The following is a 23,172-nucleotide window of genomic DNA, read 5'->3' as shown; positions in this document are numbered from 1 at the left end:
AACAAGGGAGAATCTGCACCAAGAAAGGCGAAGACCATTCCTTCGGTCGGAAAGGTTATGACGACTATCTTTTGGGATTCGCATGGGGTAATCCTCATCGACTATCTGGAAAAGAGTAAAACTATTACAAATGCATATTATTCATCGCTATTGGACCGTTTGAAAACCGAGCTGCAAGAAAAACTCCGAGGATTCGACCGCAAGAAAGTCCTTTACCATCACGACAATGTACCAGCACACACCTCAGCAGCTGTGGTCGCAAACTTAATGGAAATAGGATTCCAACTCGTTTCTCATTTCCCCTATTCTCCAGACTTGGCTCCCTCGGACTAATATTTGTTCCCCGATTTCAAAAAATGTCTGGCGCGACAAAGATTTTATTCAAACGAGGAGGTGATTGCAGCAACTAACAGCTACTTTGCAGACTTGGACAATTCCTATTATTCGGAAGGGATCAACAAATTAGAACAGCGTTGGACGAATTGCATAAGTCTAAAAGGAGACTATGTCAGAAAATAAAGAAGGTTCGCTCCAAACACGTAAGTAGTTTTTATTTTTGCACGGACTTTTCAAACGACCTCGTATACCGGAGCACGCTGGTCATTCTCCCAAACTCTACTGTCTATTGCTTCACACCTCTTAGCTTAATTCAATATCATTGTTATTATTTTCTCACCTTGTTAATAAATACTTCTTCTAACGTTGTTCGAGTGTAATGTCTCGTTTTGATTCCGCCGGAAGGATGAGATGGCAATTATGTTGTATTTATGCTTGTACAAATAAAGATATTTTGTTTATTCACCCTCTTCCCGGTAAAAAGAAACTAGAGGGGAGTGATTCAGGGATGGGAAGGGACAGGCATCGGGGCCAGGCCTCGGGTTACGATCCCTGCCTGCTTTCAGAACTGACCACTCAACTCCTTTACATATATAAAAAAAGTGTATGAAACGACTGTTCGACTCCTGCTCAGTACTTCATTTTTGAAGAAGTGGAAAAAAAGAGATCTAATGCGATGCTTCTTGGACTCGGCTAGGCGCGTCGGCCCCGGCGGATTAACGACGAGGGCCAGTCTGCTGGCCAGCCTGGATGTGGTTTTTAGGCAGTTTTCCTCATCCTACTCGGTGAATACTGGGCTGGCCCCCACGTTCTGCCTCAGTTACACTACTCAGACATTTGAAAACGTTCGCACTATTTCTTGGATTACACTAGACACAGACAACTGGGGTACACCACTTACGTCCCGGGGGGTCGGGGAGGCAGCAGGTAGGGTATCTGGCTACCCTCTGCAACTAACACTGCAAAAGCTGTAGTAACAAGGCCGACCCCGCGTTGGAGCGGGACAAGGCCCAAAAAAGAAAGAAATAGATAAAGAGAAAGTGTCAATATCTGAAAAGAATTTTCTCGGTATCCTTTAACGTAATTCCGCATTGTTGGACGATCTTTCTTGTACTGAGTCCTTACACGCATCTCAACTTTGTGTTGCTTGAAGACTTACCAGGCGTCTTCCGTGGTTGTATACGACTGTGTACTTCAGGTGGAGCTTGATGCATTCTATTACTGGTCGTCATAAGATCTCTGACAGTTACTTGCGCTTTTCCGAGCTTTCACCTCCGTACCGCTAGCGGATGCAGGAGAAACCACATTCACCTATAGAGCTGCGACTACACTGTTATTCGTTTACAGAGCTGTGAGAACATTGAAATATCACACCAATGAAAATTTTTACGTGAGAAACATAGAACTTGAAGAGATGAACGTTTTGACACATAATACGTCTTCCAAGTGCCTTCTGTGGTCGAAATATTATAAATTTAGTATTTCATTCGATGAAAGCGTTTTTGTCAGTTGGATATCACACCAATGCTACTACTTATGTGGAAAATAGCAGGTCTTGAAGAGGCGAACTATTTGACACTGTTCGTAAATTATTTCACTTTCCCCTCAAATCAGTAACTAATTTTATCTTCAGTACCCTGATTTCTTTCAAGCTATTAAATCTTATTTTGCAGAACTAGATCATGTTCTTCTGTATTTGATACATTTGTACATTTCACCACTCTCCGTTTAACTATGAAAATGCGGAAAAAAATCCATTTCGTAATTTACAGGAAATTGTATTTTCACTTCGCTCAGACACTTGACTAAAAAAGGGAATAACAATAAAAAATACTGCACGCAAACGCCAAATGCCCACAAAAATTCATTAATGGCTAAATCAGTTTAAAATGATACATCATTTTCAGTTATCCCAAAATGGTGGAGAAAGATTGCTAAACATTCCGTCACCTGCTTACAGAAACTTAAAGAACGTATTGATATGATCAGATTACTGTGTTATGCACTATAAGCCACGTAAAGTTTCAAAAATATTTGAAATCTATGCAAGAGATTAGGAAAATGCTTAAAATAATACGATGAACACAGTCATCCATGAAATACCGTATCAATCAAGAATTTTTTGTAAAAGCTTCCACTTTACATCTGTTACGGTTTACGACAAGTAGTTACGTGTTGCGGATTGTGATATGGAAGACACTATAGCTGTAGACACTACCGAGGAGCAGAACCGTTATGTACGCAATGTAGCTACTTATCAGGCAAACAAATAAAAGAAAAATCCATAATTTGTCCAGGCCTCAGCAAATTAAATGAAAAGTACATCTGACAACATGTGCAGTACAGTTGCTTCCTTGAGAACTGGGTACTGAATTTTAAAGGCACGTTGCCTTCTCTTTGTACATTTTGGAAGAGAAATAAAAATTTTATCACCAACAACAAACAATTATGCAGTCTACTATACTGGCGATGTGGATTACCGCAAAGATTGTGGAAATCGTCACTACGTGTTTTAATTCTTTGAAATCGTATGTTTATGGCACACAGCAGGTTGCAAGTAATTGTACTTACAACATGAAGCAAATGATGCCAGTACAGTGGGTAGTCAATCAGGGGGTTGCACGAACCTGAAACAGAAACAAGGCTAGATAAGAATATTGTTATAATGCCATAGACGAATGTGGCTAACACTTACACATTTAAAATGAACTACGAAGATAAATACAACACAGACCATTTGTTTGCTAGGCGCACGTGTGGATTATTATTCATGAGTGGTAACAGACAGTCCTTAGTTACGTGTGGTTGCACGCAGCAGGGTCAACCGAAGTCCATCAGAGGAGTCCGTACTGTGGCTGTTACACGCACACACTCGTACTGTAAGCACGCAGTCACCTTTGCTCTTCAGTTTCTTTACCTCTTTCAATGTGCACACTGATGGCGTTGTGAAAATATCTTTGAGAAAGTTTTGGAAATACGAATTTCGACAAAAATAGAAGTAAGGATGAAAGAACAAGAACTTGAGTCCAAAAGTAGGAAGGTCGATAGTAGACCCAAATTTCGGTGTAAGACAGCTACGCTCAAACACATGACCACAAAACGAGCAGCAGGAGCGATCGTTACAGTGTGACATAACAATTATTATATGGTTTGCACGAACCATGTTGTTGTTGTTGTTGTCTTCAGTCCTGAGACTGGTTTGATGCAGCTCTCCATGCTACTCTATCCTGTGCAAGCTGCTTCATCTCCCAGTACCTACTGCAACCTACATCCTTCTGAATCTGCTTAGTGTACTCATCTCTCGGTCTCCCTCTACGATTTTTACCCTCCACGCTGCCCTCCAATGCTAAATTTGTGATCCCTTGATGCCTCAAAACGTGTCCTACCAACCGATCCCTTCTTCTAGTCAAGTTGTGCCACAAACTTCTCTTCTCCCCAATCCTATTCAATACCGCCTCATTAGTTACGTGATCTATCCACCTTATCTTCAGTATTCTTCTGTAGCACCACATTTCGAAAACTTCTATTCTCTTCTTGTCCAAACTAGTTATCGTCCATGTTTCACTTCCATACATGGCTACACTCCAAACAAATACTTTCAGAAACGACTTCCTGATACATAAATCTATATTCGATGTTAACAAATTTCTCTTCTTCAGAAACGCTTTCCTTGCCATTGCCAGTCTACATTTTATATCCTCTCTACTTCGACCATCAACAGTTATTTTACTTCCTAAATAGCAAAACTCCTTTACTACTTTAAGTGTCTCATTTCCTAATCTAATTCCCTCAGCATCATCCGATTTAATTTGACTACATTCCATTATCCTCGTTTTGCTTTTGTTAATGTTCATCTTATATCCTCCTTTCAAGACACTGTCCATTCCGTTCAACTGCTCTTCCAAGTCCTTTGCTGTCTCTGACAGAATTACAATGTCATCGGCGAACCTCAAAGTTTTTACTTCGTCTCCATGAATTTTAATACCTACTCCAAATTTTTCTTTTGTTTCCTTTACTGCTTGCTCAATATACAGATTGAATAACATCGGGGAGAGGCTACAACCCTGTCTCACTCCTTTCCCAACCACTGCTTTCCTTTCATGCCCCTCGACTCTTATGACTGCCATCTGGTTTCTGTACAAATTATAAATAGCCTTTCGCTCCCTGTATTTTACCCCTGCCACCTTTAGAATTTGAAAAAGAGTATTCCAGTCAACATTGTCAAAAGCTTTCTCTAAGTCTACAAATGCTAGAAACGTAGGTTTGCCTTTTCTTAATATTTCTTCTAAGATAAGTCGTAAGGTCAGTATTGTCTCACGTGTTCCAATATTTCGACGGAATCCAAACTGATCCTCCCCGAGGTCTGCATCTACCAGTTTTTCCATTCGTCTGTAAAGAATTCGCGTTAGTATTTTGCAGCCGTGGCTTATTAAACTGATAGTTCGGTAATTTTCACATCTGTCAGCACCTGCTTTCTTTGGGATTGGAATTATTATATTCTTCTTGAAGTCTGAGGGTATTTCGCCTGTCTCATACATCTTGCTCACCAGCTGGTAGAGTTTTGTCATGACTGGCTCTCCCAAGGCCGTCAGTAGTTCTAATGGAATGTTGTCTACTCCGGGGGCCTTGTTTCGACTCAGGTCTTTCAGTGCTCTGTCAAACTCTTCACGCAGTATCGTATCTCCCATTTCGTCTTCATCTACATCCTCTTCTATTTCCATAATATTGTTCTCAAGTACATCGCCCTTGTATAAACCTTCTATATACTCCTTCCACCTTTCTGCCTTCCCTTCTTTGCTTAGATCTGGGCTGCCATCTGAGCTCTTGATATTCATACACGTGGTTCTCTTCTCTCCAAAGGTCTCTTTAATTTTCTTGTAGGCAGTATCTATCTTACCCCTAGTGAGATAAGCTTCTACATCCTTACATTTGTCCTCTAGCCATCCCTGTTTAGCCATTTTGCACTTCCTGTCGCTCTCATTTTTGAGACGTTTGTATTCCTTTTTGCCTGCTTCATTTACTGCATTTTTATATTTTCTCCTTTCACCAATTAAATTCACTATTTCTTCTGTTACCCAAGGATTTCTAGCAGCCCTCGTCTTTGTACCTACTTTATCCTCTGCTGCCTTCACTACTACATCCCTCAGAGCTACCCATTCTTCTTCTACTGTATTTCTTTCCCCTATTCCTGTCAATTGTTCCCTTATGCTCTCTCTGAAACTCTGTACAACCTTTGGTTCTTTCAGTTTATCCAGGTCCCATCTCCTTAATTTCCCACATTTGTGCAGTTTCTTCAGTTTTAATCTACAGGTCATAACCAATAGATTGTGGTCAGAGTCCACATCTGCCCCTGGAAATGTCTTATAACTTAAAACCTGGTTCCTAAATCTCTGTCTTACCATTATATAATCTATCTGATACCTTTTAGTATCTCCAGGGTTCTTCCACGTATACAACCTTCTTTCATGATTCTTAAACCAAGTGTTAGCTATGATTAAGTTGTGCTCTGTGCAAAATTCTACTAGGCGGCTTCCTCTTTCATTTCTTTGCCCCAATCCATATTCACCTACTATGTTTCCTTCTCTCCCTTTTCCTACACTCGAATTCCAGTCACCCATTACTATTAAATTTTCGTCTCCCTTCACTATCTGAATAATTTCTTTTATTTCATCGTACATTTCTTCAATTTCTTCATCATCTGCAGAGCTAGTTGGCACATAAACTTGTACTACTGTAGTAGGTGTGGGCTTCGTATCTATCTTGGCCACAATAATGCGTTCACTATGCTGTTTGTAGTAGCTTACCCGCATTACTATTTTCCTATTCATTATTAAACCTACTCCTGCATTACCCCTATTTGATTTTGTGTTTATAACCCTGTAGTTACCTGACCAGAAGTCTTGTTCCTCCTGCCACCGAACTCTACTAATTCCCACTATATCTAACTTTAACCTATCCATTTCCCTTTTTAAATTTTCTAACCTACCTGCCCGATTAAGGGATCTGACATTCCACGCTCCGATCCGTAGAACGCCAGTTTTCTTTCTCCTGATAACGACATCCTCCTGAGTAGTCCCCGCCCGGAGATCCGAATGGGGGACTATTTTACCTCCGGAATATTTTACCCAAGAGGATGCCATCATCATTTAATCATACAGTAAAGCTGCATGTCCTCGGGAAAAATTACGGCTGTAGTTTCCCCTTGCTTTCAGCCGTTCGCAGTACCAGCACAGCAAGGCCGTTTTGGTTAATGTTGCAAGGCCAGATCAGTCAATCGTCCAGACTGTTGCCCCTGCAACTACTGAAAAGGCTGCTGCCCCTCTTCAGGAACCACACGTTTGTCTGGCCTCTCAAGAGATACCCCTCCGTTGTGGTTGCACCTACGGTACGGCCATCTGTATCGCTGAGGCACGCAAGCCTCCCCACCAACGGCAAGGTCCATGGTTCCATACTGACCTATAAAATAGAACAACTTAAAGAAAGAAAGTGAAAATCCACCATAGTGTAGTGAAGGCCGAAGTGGCGTTAGATGGGACTCGCGGTGACCTGAGCTGCCTACCCTGTCTCACACCCTTCCCAACCTGTATTTTACCCCTGCCACCTTCAGAATTTGAAAGAGAGTATTCCAACCAACATTGTCAAAAGCTTTCTCTAAATCTGAAGTGAAGTAGCCTACAGCAAAACTGACACAGCAGCCTTCAATTAGACAATTTGCGAGTTAGAGATGTGACGTACTTCGTGGGCGACTAGTCATTTCATACAAATGTTGCAAGTGATATAGACTACAAATTTCCTTTTTTGACTTTCGTCACTTTTCTTGCCGGGGTGCCATATGATAATCATGCGCGTGGTATTTCAGGGCTTTGCGGGTTGCTTAGAACCCAGCGGTAGAGGCGGCTGAACCACACTATATCACAACAAGCACGTGGAGCCATATTTTCCCCTCTGCTGTATCTTGTTTATGACGTGATACATGAACTGAAAATAAGGTCACAGACCGCACATGAGCGAAAGTAAGAGATACAAGAACGAACTGCTGTGTGGAACTGAAGAGCTGTCTCCACCTTCCACAGCACGTCAACACCACGAAGAGGAAACGGGACGAATGCCCTACGCTCAGACAGTCGCGCATTCTCCCGTTTCAAGTCGTCGGGGAATATTAAATGCCAATTTGTTTGTTGCTGCAGCGCCCTAATTCACGCTGAGGAAAACAACCGGTAGTAAAGGCAGAGTGTGTACCAGGCGGGGCGCGTAAAGCGGAGGCCTTTATGAAGGGTACGTCGGCGGCCAGCGCAGCAGGAGGCGTAAAGCCCGCAGCAGTGTGGCAGCGGCGACCCGTCGTTAGCTGAGGGGCTTTAGTGCCGCTGCTGCGCCAAGTCCAGATAGCGGCGTGAATTGCTGCTAGCAGCACGTTTCACGCTTTACGACACTTCTTCAGTGCTGCGATGCAGCGGACACGCCATGTAGAGCTATGCACGGAAAGAAACAAAGCGCACTCTTGCAACACTGCTTCTGACGTAAAGTAGATGCAGAGTCATAGTCTGAGTAATGAAACCGTGCGTGAGGAGCTAGAAAGGATTTAGCATACCGTAGGAAAATCTAGATAGCCGTACAGAAATTTGAGTTTTCTTTTTCTCATTGTTGTTGTGGTATTCAATCCGAAAACTGGTTTGATGCAGCTCTCCATGCTACTCTATCGCAAGCACACCTCCTCATCTACGAATAATTACTGTAACCTACATCCTTCGGAAGCTGGTTGTTGCACTCATCTCTTAGTCTCCCTCTACGATTTTTGCCTCCAGACACTTACTACCACAGTACTAAATTGGTGACCTCTTGGTGTCTCAGAATGTGTCCTATCAACCTACCCCTTTTCTCTAGTAAGATTGTGCCATAAACTTGTATTCACCCCAATACTAATCAGTACTTTCTTACCAGTTATGTGACCTACACATCTCATTTTCAGCATTCTTTTGTACCACTATATTTCAAAAGCTTCTATGCTCTCCTCGTCTAAGCTGTTTATCGTCCATTTTTCACTTCTACACATGCAAATACTCCATGCAAATACTATCGGAAGAGAATTCCTGACGTTTTAATCTACAATCGATATTAAAAAATTTCTTTTCTTCAGAAACACTTTTCTTGCTGTTGCCAGTCAACATTTTATATCCTTCCTTCTTCATTCATCACTAGTTATTTTACTACCCAAATAGCAAACTCAGCCAGCCGTTGTGTTCGAGTGGTTCGAGGTGCTTGAGTCTGAAACCGCGTGACCGACAGGGTCGCAGGTTCGAACCCTGCCTCGGTCTTAGATGTGTGTGATGCCCTTAGGTTAGTTAGGTTTAAGTGGTTCTAAGTTCTAGGGGACTAATGACCTCAGATAGTCCCATAGTCCTCAGAGCCATTTGAACCATTTAGCAAACTCATCTACCACTTTGCGTCTCGTTTCCTAATACAGGGTGTTTCAAAATGGACTTCACAATTTAAAAAAATTCATAAAAATATATCTAAAGAAGATGCAGATCTGGGTTTAGTGTTCTTTTGTAGGGAAACACATCAAGATTTTTTTTGCCTTAAACTAAAGACGTTGTACGTAGCTACTGTGGGTTATCCTGCACACATCTCATCGGAAGTAATTTCTTCCAAAACGCGCTGCAGCATTGTAGGTGTAACTTGCTCAGTGGCGGAGAAATTTCTTGCTCTAAGTTCACGTAGAGAAGCCGGCACAGGAGGTACAAACACGATATCCTTGATGAATCCCCATTAAAAAATAGTGTTGTTAAGTATGGGGAACGTGGAGGCCTTGCAATTGGCGCATCAAGGCCAATCCATTGACCTGGAACGCGGTCACTAAGAACATCCCGGACGTCAGCCCGGTAGTGGGGTGGTGCACCATCTTGCTTGAAGTAAAAAATTTCGTTCTTGGTCATCCTCATCGATCTGTGGCATCAAAAATTGTTGTAACATATCCAGGTACACTATCCTGTTCATGGTCCTCTCACGAAAAAAAGGACCGTACACTTTGTTCTTGCTCAATGCACGAACAACTTTCAGTTTACGACTATCACGAACATGTTGCAATGTTTGATGTGGATTTTCCCTACGCCAAATCCTACAGTTGTGTGTGTTAACCTTGCCCTTAAATGAAAAGTCGACTCAGCAGAAAAAATGATTTTGTCCACGAAATGTTCATCCTCATGTAATAGATTTATATATCCACACAGAAGTTTTTGCGAGCAATTTTATCTGTGTCTTTTATTGCTTCTACGATCGTCAATCCGTAAGGTTTCAAATGCAAACGTTATCTCAACACGCGAAATAGTCGTATGTGGGATTTGCAGTTCGCGAGATGCACGCTGGGTCGATTTTGCAGGGCTGTTGACAAAACACTCTCTCACTCGCTCAACGACGTCGTCAGATGTGGTTGACGACCTGATGATTTCCCATGTCTTACCGAGCACCCTGTTTCTACAAAACATGTGTGCCACTCTTAAATTGTAGGCCTACTAGGAGGATCTCGGTATGGAAATCACGCTGAACTGTTGTCGCCGACTTAGATTCTTCTATCCAAAACACACAGCTAACATGCTCGGGTCCAGTTAAGACAGCCATCTTTAACGTGACTGCCGCTAGCGCTCCTTACGGTGCGACTCGGCACTAACGAATTGCGTGAGACAAAACTTGTACTTCCCTACAAATTGACGCTATAATCACCTTTGTAAGAACTATGAATTAATTTACATGAATTTTCAAAACTGTAAAGTCCTTTTTGAAACACCCTGTATAATTGCCACAGCATCACCTGATTTAATTCGAATAAATTCCACTTTATTGTTTTACTTTTGTTGATATTATGTCCCGTTTTCGAGACACTGCCCATTTCGTTCAACTGCTCTTCTAAGTCTTTTGCGGTCTATAACAGAATTACAATGTCACTGGCAAACCTCAGAGTTATTTTTTCTTCTTCCTAAACTAAGCAAAGTTTTTTGTTTCCCTTCCTTCAAAAAAATAAAAAAATTATTAACATGAAGTGGACGTTAATCTTCATACAACAAATTTAATTATGTGCTCCCGCTAGTGATGGCGTAAGTATAGGTTTTAACATATAATTCATCACGCTATTATCTTTTGGTTAGGTCGAATGGAAAAACCAAATGAAACTAGTCTCTGTGGCCACGTCAGCTATGAGGATGTTTTCACTCAGTCTCCGGGTCTGAGTGGTTTCACTCATTGCGAGACATAGAAGTGTTTCACTCAGTCTCCTCGTTAGAGTTATTTTGTTTACATTCTTCTTCAGCCTTTTCAGTTACACATTAATCATGACTAGGATTCTTAATTTTTTTATAGACATATCACATATGTTATTTCAAGCGGAGGTGAATAAAAAGTTCGTTTCTAAAAATGAGGTATTTTCAGAATTTATGTATCTGCTTACTTAAATATATTTTATCGTACTTCTGACAAACATGTTTTTTTTGTTGCTTTTAAAAGGCTAAAAAATGGTGTTGGATTATAAATTTATGTTTAAACAAAGGAACAAACTACTCCTTTATTTAAATTTATTGCAGCTCTGTCTATCGTTTCTCGGTGGTTTACATCCATCACCAATAAATCTATTTTGCTAAATGCTTAAGTATCATCAACATAAAACTTATAAGCTACATTTTTTTTATTGTTTGCTGACATAATCAGTTGATTTTTAAGCGTAATCTGTCACTTGTCAGTAGTATTTTTTGCGAGAAATTTTTGAGATCATTTTTTAATTTTCTTCGAATTTCGTTAATTGATATAGTTTCATAAGAAGCAGATTGTGTATATCGAACTGAATTTACCTTGAGGACTATTCAGTCTTTATTCTAATGATTTCTTTTAATCCTTCGCCACAGAGAGTTTCGATATTCTAATCCAGACACAAAGTACACTATTTAAAAACGACAGTTCACAAACATGAACGAAAAACTGAACTAAAAGTTACTTACTGGCCCTCAGGAAGAGAAGTTATCGGAACGACTAAAACCATCGCAACTTGAGATAAAGCGCAGTAAACAATAATGATTTGACAACAACAAAACAATCGAATATTTCCGCTCAGAGCTGAATGTACCGAAATCCTTCGGTACTTCTAATTTAGCTGCTCCCACAAAACGGTTTCAGCCTAGGAACATGAATGAATGCCCCAACCGATATGTAAAGCTGAAACCGACTAGACAGGTTGTTTACATTCGGTAGTTCCCATCGCTAGACTCCCACGCTGGAAAGGTTTTAACGTTTTAGAAAACGTAGGGGTGAAGTGACTTGACATGCAGATCATCTTACAGGTCACTTCAAAAAGATTCATCCGATTTCACAAAACGGTTATCTTCTAAGTGAATGACTATAAAACATTGGGTGAATTTTAACTTAACGAATCTAAAAGCTTACCTTGGAATTTTTAACTTAACGGATCTAAAAGTTACCTTGGTGCCAGTTGAAAGTATCCATCCATGCGGTAGCAGCTAGCCCGCATGCTCATTCAGTACCCACTGGGCTTCGACCGTAGACAGCCACAGAACGCAAACAGAAAACGTGTTGCATTGTCCGTTTCAACAGATGCTATTCAGTTAGAACAGTACGGATTGCTTTCCCTTGGGACAGGAGCACTGAACTCTGTGAAGGTTCAAATAGCTCTGAGCACTATGGGACATAACATCTATGGTCATCAGTCCCCTAGAACTTAGAACAAATTAAACCTAACTAACCCAAGGACATTACACAACACCCAGTCATCACTCTCTGTGAAGGAATTCACGGGGGAACCCAAAGTCTCAGCAAGCTAATGGTGTATGTAAGGGAAAATACACAAGTCGACTCCATGTCCTCCTGTAACACGCAGAGCGCATTCAACAGAGCTTGGCATACAGTCTACACATGTCTACTGATCGCGCCGGCCGGGAGTCAGCCAAACCTCACGCTTTTATCCAGCTTATTTTGCAGTAGCTTTTGTGTGCATATTATACTGGATTCAATAGCTACAGCCCCTTCATGATGGTGGTAAACAACAACACGAAGAATTTTGTGAATGTAGTCGGGGTGTGAAAATAGAAGATTGCAATTTTCTTTCATGATTAGTGTGCAGGGTGAAACTACATTCTGTTCAAGATCAAGAGTGAACTGTCACAGCGTAAGAACATGGGGAACACATGAGCCACGTACCAAAATCGAGCACGAGAGACATTCCAAACATTCATGTTTTCTTTTTCTTTACGGAAAACATTTTCAATAGAACAGAACACCAGTGCAATGGCAACTTCATGTAAGAGCAGATATCAACAATGAGCAACGCGAACGATGAATCGGCCGTAAGGTGCCTACAGATGTCGCAGTGCCCCATTCGCCTCTCACGGTACCTAACTTTGCTTTTGTACCCTTTCTAGTTCAGTAAGGACGCTAATGGTCTCACTGATGAGGCTCCTTACAAACTACCACAACCAATTGATTTTTTTGCCTTTTGTTAGTTGCTTCTGAAGACTGTGGTCATATGCCACAATAGTAGGGTATTGGCGGTTGTAGGACACTTTTGATATCAAATTGATATGCAAATCAATTAAATTCATCAATTAATCACCTCCACCCGCCCTCAACCCCGTCTCGACCACGCCCACGCCCACCCCCACCATCGGATGATCTCACATGTTTTGTCAGCTGCGCGTGTACCCTAGAGCTCTTTTCCCCCACCCCCGTCCCTCACCCCCCAAATTATCCTATTGGTGGTAATTTCAAATTTTGGCAGGAAATTAAAATTGGTGGTATCCTTTCTGTGACTCGAACTGTGGTCCTCCTGGGTGTAGCCCCATAACACAATTAAACGGCCAAAGGCGCTTGGAATTGTCGGGAAACGAAAAATGACTGTGCCCTTTTCGGGACTCGAACCCTGGTCCTCCTAGGCGGAAAGCCCAAGTGCTCCCCGCTAACGCAATTAAATCACCAGAAGTGCTTGGAATTGACGGAAAATTAAAAATGGCTGTGCTCTCTTCGGGACTCGAAACCTGATTCTACTGGATGGAAAGCCCAAGTGCACCGCGTAGCACATGGAAACTGTCCAGATGCGGGAGAGGAAGGTTAGGTTATTGTACTTAATTTATTTTTGGTCGGAAAACTGACGTAAAGATCGACGTAATTATGTAATTAATCACAAAGATTGGGCCTAATTATACAACGATAGGCATAGCGCTACACAAGGGCGACATAATAGAGCAAGACAGCTCAAAATCTGATGATACCATAACACTGGTGTTACCCTGCTGGGAAAAAAATTTCGCAGTACCACTCGAAACTAGCGAAAGACTATCAAACTTTACCCTACACTTACAATCTGATGGGAATAAGGCAGGAATATGAGGTACTATCTTTATTATTTTTGGTGGGAAACACGTTCAACTGGCGAAATGCTCGTGTTGGACAGACAGGTAGCAGCCCGCCGTTCGGCGATGGGGAACAATTGTATTTTATGTCATCGCATCTATAATCAAGCTTCTATTATAAAAAAGCAAAACATGTTTGTGACCATACTAAATGTCCCCTTTCCACGAAAATAGGTAAAGTCCATTTTCTTTTAGTTTTATGAGCAAAATCGGTATAGTTTTATGTCGGCTGCACTCGCAACACATTATTTTGTGATGTACAGCGAAGTGTACCGCCACCGATCACAAATCATCAGCAGAAACATGCCCATGCGTAAAATCAGGGAAAAAAAACTTCGACTATATTGATGCGAGAACTACCGATCACCGCAGAATAACTTGTTATTTCGAAAGTGTCATCAGAGTAAAGAAAAAACGAGAAGTTAAACTCCAAAGCAGAAAAAACTATATTTAGCTATTTCTTCCAGCTTGTTGAACAAATTACACTACCTAAGAGCGTCTCCCACGTTCAGTGTCTGCAAATAAACTCTCATACACATGTGTATTACAAACATTTCAGACAATTTTTAGAGCCATTGGCACATATGTGGAAAAAAATACATTCATTTTACGTTTGACAACAAGAAGCTATAATTCAAGAGAACGTAGCTGTTTTGTTCACTATGACAGGGCTCCTTTTATCAGTGCGATGCTGTATCATACTAGCGTTTACAAAACAAATCGTGAGAGGCTGTCTCGCCCTCTGTAGGTGGGAGATTGAAATTTCGTTAAATGATATCGCCACAACGAGGAAGAAAGAGAAACGCTTGTCAAGAATCATTCTGTGGTGCCCTAACCATCTCTTCCACCCGTCAGGCAGCATGTCATTGATATCAGTTTCATAGGTCAATTAATTAAATTGATCATGAGAGTAATTTTTTTTCAGCAGTCGGTTTACACTCGCCAAGTAGGACAACTTGCAGTCCATGGAGGGCACACGATGTTCTTTTCGAGGAATACTATTGAGAAATGACATCTGAAGCTGACCACAGAGGGATTCCACAACCCACAACATACATTTTACGCAAGGACTGCGCTATTTAAAAACACGATCATAACTCCTATGTTACCAACACCTTGCATAAAAAGCGGTCTTGATTCTGCAGGCACACACGGTCGCTGACAATGTTAAGCTTTCAGGCAGAAATGTTGTCAAAAATGCTGTCAGCAATTTGGAATTAAGTCCATCCATTCAGTCAAATATTTTCGTTGGATCATGTAGAGACGGCTTTTAATGATTACAGCCACTGGTTAACCATATTCGTGCCACCCTCGTATCTTGAACCGAGTCACCTTTTTTAGATACTCCCTCTGGATCTTGGATCTGCTCCTAAGTCTCTGCCTCGCCCTCCCTGCAGCTTAGTCCATGTTATCGTCCCATCTTAAGTCTGACCTGTACGGAAGTCAGAGAGTGCTATACCTAAGACCTCCTGCATTCTGTGGGGAACCAGGACGGGCTAAGATAATGAGACTGGAACGCGTTTTCACCACTTGGTGGAAATGGTTACACAGTGTCGTAGCTCTGTCAACCATGTACAGTGTGTAAGGCCAGCGCCAAACGATGCTTTGCGCTGCAACACAAGGTAGTGGGAGACATAGTACGAGTAGTTACGGTGGTGTTTCTTGCCGGGAAGATTAGGAAGACTACAAATCATACATGGCATGTAGGAAAGACTTAGATTTTGCAACACAACTCCAAAGTACATACAGGTATTCCGAAGGAGATCTGTCTCTCACAGGGTACATTCATGTCTATCATCCTATTAAATATACAGGTGTTGATTCATTGGAGCAAGTAGTTCGTGATCGGAGTTCCTCCCACAGACTGGTGTAAAGTTTCATCACCTGTACTGTAAGATGACGATATCCAACAGACTATCAATCAGACGAGAGGGTTTCTGTATTGCTCCTTCATAAGCAGTTTAATACTATGTTTCTTCTGTTGTAACACATCCAATCACTGTACTCCGATATACACTTTGTTTCTTCTACCACGATTTAGAGACCCATGTCAGCTGCTGCTAAACTGACATTAACACGCTTCGATCCTCTGGCTCTCACAGGAAACTGAACATCGCATGGCATAAACTGTACAGCTACCACGCCACAGGCAGGTAGAAATAAAATCCAGACGCCATGTTTCTCACTGACAATAATGTGGAAGACATCGCAGCGTATGGAAACTGGAAGAATGTGGCTGTCGCCTTTACACTATAGTATGGCTGACGCCTGCGATCCTAATAGCCTTCTTACAGCTGTGTACCTCGAGAAGGCGACTTCCTCGCCTTCTCCCTTCACGGGCTCTAGCGATCTCAGGTAAACAGACCGAATTTCACATAAACAGGTAGCAGTAGATTTGCGCTCTACCAAAACTACGCTTTGGTAATCTTGATACAGTACATAAATGACTTGGTAAATTGTAGGATTATCGGTGGTACTGGTAGCATCGATAGGGGGGAAAAACGTAAACGAATGTGTAAGAGAATAGCTGAGAGCCTACGAGCTCTCTTTGTTTTTTCTTTGTTTTGTATATAATTAGAAACGTACATCGTTTAGTGATAATCCTCTGTGTATTCTATATCCTTATAAAATACCAACTGATTTTATAAGCAATAAAAATTAGTTGACTGCGTCACTTTTGCACATTTATGTAACCAAAGCAATTACTTCTGATGCAAATACGGTTTACAAACATAAAGTCTATAACTACTGCTATTATTTTATACTGAACGGAACATTCTTCGTCATGATCAAAGGCAATAGCTTCCTGTTATTACCTATAAGTGTGAAAGCTATTTATGAATAACAGAAACCAATTTCTTCTGAGGTTTCGAAGAATCGAACCCATGATTGGTATATCTGTTTCACGTTTCTTTTTTTAAATTTTACCTTTGTTTTTGAGGACATTTCTATTTCTAGCACTTCATTATATACGCGCTCTTTTTGTTATTTTTGCTACATCCGTCTGTTTCACGTTACAAATCAACAATTTTCGAATAGATTCTGAATTCAACGTTGAGAATTTCAGTCTTGCTATAAAGAGTTTCTACTTTTAAGTACACGTAACAGACAGAAGGATAACTATGTAAAAGAAAATGTTCCGAAGGTTACGCGGCCGTTTATATACAGCAGTCAGTTTCTAGACGGTTCAACGATTTCACTTTCTGGGTGAATCATGTAAGACTCTGATCGCATACGCTAACAAAGCGATCGAATTTAGATAACTCTCGATACGTATGCAACACACTTAACGCACAGGTAATGTGGGTATGATCTTAACTGAAAAAGGCTATAGGACAGCTAGCGTAGTCTACACTCACATATGACAGCCTACGGTGGTTTTGCAGCTCTACGTATAACTGTTTTCTTTCTAGACTTCTGCAGTTGCCACGCAATCTGGTGGCCAGAGGCTCGCCAAGACGGCACTATAGAGATGCTGCCAGCCACGGGCCCTCCATGTGCTCTCCCCAATATTCATCCGCGACCAGTGGCCGACCATTTATTATATAAAAATGCAGTAAATGAAGCAGGCAAAAAGGAATACAAACGTCTCAAAAATGAAATCGACAGGAACTGCAAAATGGCTAAGCAGGGATGGCTAGAGGACAAAAGTAAGGATGTAGAGGCTTATCTCACTTGGGGTAAGGTAAATACTGCCTACAGGAAAATTAAAGAGACCTTTGGAGAGAAGAGAACCACTTGTATGAATATCAGGAGCTCAGATGGAAACCCAGTTCTAAGCAATGAAGGGAAAGCAGAAAGATGGAAGGAGTATATAGAGGGTCTATACAGGGATGATGTACTTGAGGACAATATTATGAAAATGGAGGAGGATTTAGATGAAGATGAAATGGGAGATACGATACTGCGTGAAGAGTTTGACAGAGCACTGAAAGAGCTGAGTCGAAACAAGGCCCCAGGAGTAGTCAGCATTCCAACAGAACTACTGACGGCCTTGGGAGAGCCAGTTCTGACAAACCTCTACCATCTGGTGAGCAAGATGTATGAGACAGGCGAAATACCCTCAGACTTCAAGAAGAATAGAATAATTCCAATCCCAAAGAAAGCAGGTATTGACAGATGTGAAAATTACCGAAAAATCAGTTTAATAAGTCACGGATGAAAAATACTAACGCGAATTCTTTACAGACGAATGGTAAAACTAGTAGAAGCCGACCTTGGGGAAGATCAGTTTGGATTCCGTAGAAATACTGGAACACGTGAGGCAATACTGACCCTACGACTCACCTTAGAAGCTAGATTAAGGAAAGGCAAACCTACGTTTCTAGCATTTGTAGACATAGAGAAAGCTTCAACCTGTATATTGAGCAAGCAGTAAAGGAAACAAAAGAAAAATTCGGAGTAGGTATTAAAATCCATGGAGAAGAAATAAAAACTTTGAGGTTCGCCGATGACATTGTAATTCTGTCAAAGACAGCAAAGGACTCAGAAGAGCAGTTGAACGGAATGGATAGTGTCTTCAAAGGAGGATATAAGATGAACATCAATAAAAGCAAAACGAGGATAATGGAATGTAGTCGAATTAAGCCGGGTGATGCTGATGGAATCAGATTAGGTAATGAGACACTTAAAATAGTAAAGGATTTTTGCTATTTGGGGAGCAAAATAACTGATGATGGTCGAAGTAGAGAGGATATAAAATGTAGACTGGCAATGGCAAGGAAAGCGTTTCTGAAGAAGAGAAATATGTTAATATCGTGTATAGATTTAAGTGTCAGGAAATCGTTTCTGAAAGTATTTGTATGGAGTGTAGCCATGTATGGACGACAACTGGTTTGGACAAGAAGAGAATAGAAGCTTTCGAAATGTGGTGCTACAGAAGAATGCTGAAGATTAGATGGGTAGATCATATGACTAACGAGGAAGTATTGGGGAGAAGAGAAGTTTGTGGCACAACTTGACTAGAAGAAGGGATCGGTTGGTAGGACATGTTCTGAGGCATCGAGGGATCACCAATTTAGTATTCGAGGGCAGCGTGGAGGGTAAAAATCGTAGAGGGAGACGAAGAGATGAATACACTAAGAAGATTCAGAAGGATGTAGGTTGCACTAGGTACTGGGAGATGAAGGAGCTTGCACAAGACAGAGTAGCATGGAGAGCTGCATCAAACCAGTCTCAAGACTAAAGACCACAACAACAATAACATCTATTAATTTATTTATTAATTTTTTAACAGTACATAGTAACCCACTGCATTGAAATATAAGGTTGGTCGGATGTTTCTGAATCTAATAGCAAAGAATTCTCATTGTTACTGTCTTATTGGTATACAGTTGTTAATGCTTTTTTTAAATACTATAAAGAACATAATATATAAAGATTTATCTGAGGTTACAGCGAATTGAATACTTAAGAACTGTTAAAATGGTTCCATATAATTTGTTACTATCTAGTTGATGAGAATATAATTTATACAATGGAAATGTAAAAGAAAAATAAAAAAATAAAATGTAACACAATGAGCGTGGTTAAGAATAATTTGTAATATATAGAGGGAAGTGATGCGCTGTGTTTGGATGGGTAATACACTCTAAGTAGCTCGTTGGTTAGTAATGGCCTGTTTCTATCTAGTTCAGATGAGGTCTCGGTACAACCTCGAGCTGTTCTCATCTGAAATGGTTTGCGCTAATGTATGTTTACACAGATTATAGAGATTAAATGCTGATTGAGCACTTCATACATACATGAATTTAAGCTTCACACGAGAAGTAGACTTACGTTGGTAACTTGTTAGCTGACTTAGAATATAGTTCATAGCTACTTGAGTGCATTATTCCTTAAAATAACTTACTTCTGTCTGCACATAGTAAGACGAGCAATACATTACTGCTTGTGTGCAGGATACTTTAAACACCGTGCAGGATGCCATTGGGGAGGAGGAGCCTCGTAATTAAAGTTCTTCGAGCCTTCTCCTCCCAATCGACATTACCTTATTACTACAGTCTTAGTATGTGTTGTCGGTGTTTGTCTGTTTTATTACTGTTGTGTTGTTTGTGACTGTGTTGTGGCATGCAGTGTCATACATTGTTGATTTTGGTCCCTTACTTGTTGATCCCTTCTGAGTCATGTTCACTTAGTGTTGCTTCCTCGGTTTCAGAATCTGTGGTCGTGTTTCTGTCCTCTCATGTGGTTTGTTGTGTTGTTTGTGCATGTCTATGGCCCCTTCCATATGGGTTTTGGCGCTTGTATTCTTCGTGCAGAGTGTTCGATATAATATCGGCTACGCAATTTATTGTGTTCCATTCATCGGGATTACGTATTATTCTAGCGATGTCATTGTCATCTGTATAGGTCTCACTTGTGCTACCGTGTTGCACAGCAATGTGACATGTTCTGGTGTCCCTTTCTCTGCATACACATACTTCATGGTTGGGTAGTCCCATACGGTTTAAATGTACCGGATACGACCAGTGGCCTGTCAGAAAATGGACCATCCTCCGACTTGAGTCGACATGTTTTACTTGTCAGGAAAGGAAAGTCAGTCAGGAAAGAAAGAGTGTACTCTGCGACCCTCATCGGATGCATCCCACCCTCTCTGTCACGTTTGAATCCCCCATTGTTTCATTTGTGTTTTGTTAATAATGTTGGTTCCCATAATTTCGGTGAATTTATCGACCGTGTCCCTCTTAAGCCAGTAATGTGCAGCTTTATAACGTATTGTTATGTCTATAGGGCAGGTCCCCATCACAAGGCAAAGTGCCTCTAGTGACGTGGTGTTGAGGGCTCCTCTCATTCTCAGGAGTACACTACGTTGACATCGTCTTGCAATTGTGTTGTTAGTCTGTATATTCAGTCTGTGAGCCCAAACACTTGCGGCGAAGCATGCGATGGATTCAAATATCACAACGTGGTAGGTCCTTATCGTCTTAATAGGCAATTTATACTGAGTTGTGTTTAGTCTTTGTAGTTTGTGCACAATTATGGAGGCTTTGTCTATTGTCAATTTTATATGGTGGTTGAAAGTCTGTTTTTCGTCTAGATGCAGTCCGAGATAACGTGTGGCTTGCTTCCTCTGTATGCTTGTATTGTCTAATTTTAGAATTGGATTCCTCTGAAGTGTCCCTCTGAGCAGTAAATATACAGTTTTGTTGGAAGCTATTTTTAATTTATTTTCTTTGCACCAACTGTTAATTTTCTGAAGTAGTAGCGTGCCTTTTGTCTCTAGTGCTGCTCTCGAGTTGGCTGGCACCACAATGAGCACGTCATCTGCGTGGCCGCCACACCTCTTACCCTGCCGTCACTGTCCAGGGTGTTCAGCAAGGGCTCGATTGCGATACCCCAGAATACTGGTCCGCAAATCGAGCCCTGTGGACATCCCTTTGTTATCCTCTTGACAACCTTCCGTGTACCAGCTCTCCACTCCACCACTCTGCGTCTGCAGTAGTCGAGGAGGCTATTGTAGAGGGAAGCTGATAGCCTCATTTCCCTTATCCTGGCGAAGAGGGATGGCCACCACAAGTTGTCAAAAGCCCCGGCTATGTCGATTAGAATGGCGGCCGCGTATTTGTCGCAGATGCTATTTGTAACTGCCAGTGCTTGGTTGACGGCATCTTCTATTGATCTACCTTCCCTGAAGCCGAAATGATGGGGCGTTAGGCCGGGGAGGCGCCTATGCCATTGTAAACGGTCACACAGGAGCATTCCCTGTACCTTGCCGAGAGTGTTTAAGAGACAGATCGGTCGGTAGGTGGTGTGGTCTGTTGGCTCTTTGTCTTGTGATTTCCTGATTATTACTACATTAGCAGTTTTCCAGAGGTTTGGAATCCTACCTGTTAGTAGTGTCTCTTTGAACATGTTAGTAAGAAAGAGTGTGATCTGTGTTACTCTTTGTTTTAATGTTTCTGAAAGCATTTTGTATGGGCCCGGTGCTTTTCGGTTTTTAACCCTGCTGATTGCCGTCGCGACTTCTTCTTGTGCGAATGGCATGTTTACACGCTCACTGATGTACGGTTGTCTCATGCTCTCTCTTAGGTCAGCGTGGTGTCCCTCATCTTTCGTGGGGTCGTCATCCGGGAGAAGCCTGTTCAGAAGATATTCTGCTGTGCTTCTCTATCATCTGGTCACTGTGCCGTCACCTTGTTTTAGTGTCGACAGAACTGTCGGTGTCTTAACTCGTTCTGTTTCTATTTTGAATGGTTGTCCCCAGATGTCGTTCTGTAGCTGGGCTTTTACAAATTTCGTCCAGTGGCCGACCGTCCGTGGTCTTTCAGTACGGAACTCCCTTCGTCGACCGCGGCGGTAAGTTGTCGCGCGCCGTTCCCGGAGCAGCGTTGACCTCTGCCGATCATGAGAAAGCATCTCACAGCGGATCTCGACCAGCACTGACCCTGTCGATTGTCAGAGTCATCTCTTGGCAGATCCCGACCTGCACTAACCTCCGTCAATCGAGAGAGAGAGAGACAGAGAGAGTCAGCTCTCAGTGGATGTCCTCATCTGTCTACGAATCGCGATCACCTACAGCCACTCTAAGGACATGCCACTGTACAGTGACGAACTCATACCCTGTACCAGGAGACTAACGTTTGTTCACTGTGCACCATGTTGCGCCCCAAGAGATTTTTTTTCTTAGTGCTTATTGACTTTATAAAGTTCACTGTTCTGCCTGCTTGACTTTATATCCAGTAGAGTATTAAGTTCCAGTAGAGTATTAAGTTCTGAATGTTTAGTCTGTGACCGCTGGAAAGAATATTAAAGATGTACCAAGGATAAATGGAGAATTAGATCCCAAACTTAATTGTAAAATAAAGTACCTCGAGATTTTACGTGCCTAGTGATTAGCACACTGGACTCGCATTTGGGAGGACGACGGTTCAAATAAGCATTCAGCGCTCCTGATTTAGGTTTTCCAATATTTGCCCAGATCACTTTCGTCCAATGCCGAGATGGTTCCTCTGAAAGGAGACGGCCGCCTCCCTTTCCCACCCTTTCCTAATCCGATGGGAGTAATGACTTAGCCGTTTCGTACCCTTCTCCGAGTCAACCAACCAACCAACTAACAAAAATTTTAAGTGCATTCATATAAGTGGAACTTACATTTGCAAAATCGAGTATCAACTTTATAGAATAACAACTTTATAGTCTTACCTGTAAATTTATATTCTCTCCAAGTTTCTATCTCCCGTTCACGTGGAAGATACAGTCTTGGGAACTGGACGAATATTTTTGAGACACACACAGTGTCCGGACATTCCTATGAAATGCGGAAGTCACTACTAACTGTTCCGAGACGCAGACCTGCCGTTGAAAAAGGAGACAGGGAGTGTTGTGTTGTTAGCACAGAAGCAGTAACACAGAATCGGCCCTTCAATAGAGCTCAGTCAATTCGAACGTGGATTAGCCATTTAATGCCACCTAAGTAACAAATTCATCAGGT

This window comes from Schistocerca gregaria, chromosome 7 (genome assembly GCF_023897955.1).
Source record: "Schistocerca gregaria isolate iqSchGreg1 chromosome 7, iqSchGreg1.2, whole genome shotgun sequence".
Taxonomy (NCBI): Eukaryota; Metazoa; Arthropoda; class Insecta; order Orthoptera; family Acrididae; genus Schistocerca; species Schistocerca gregaria.
Note: the sequence above shows the minus strand (reverse complement) of the source record.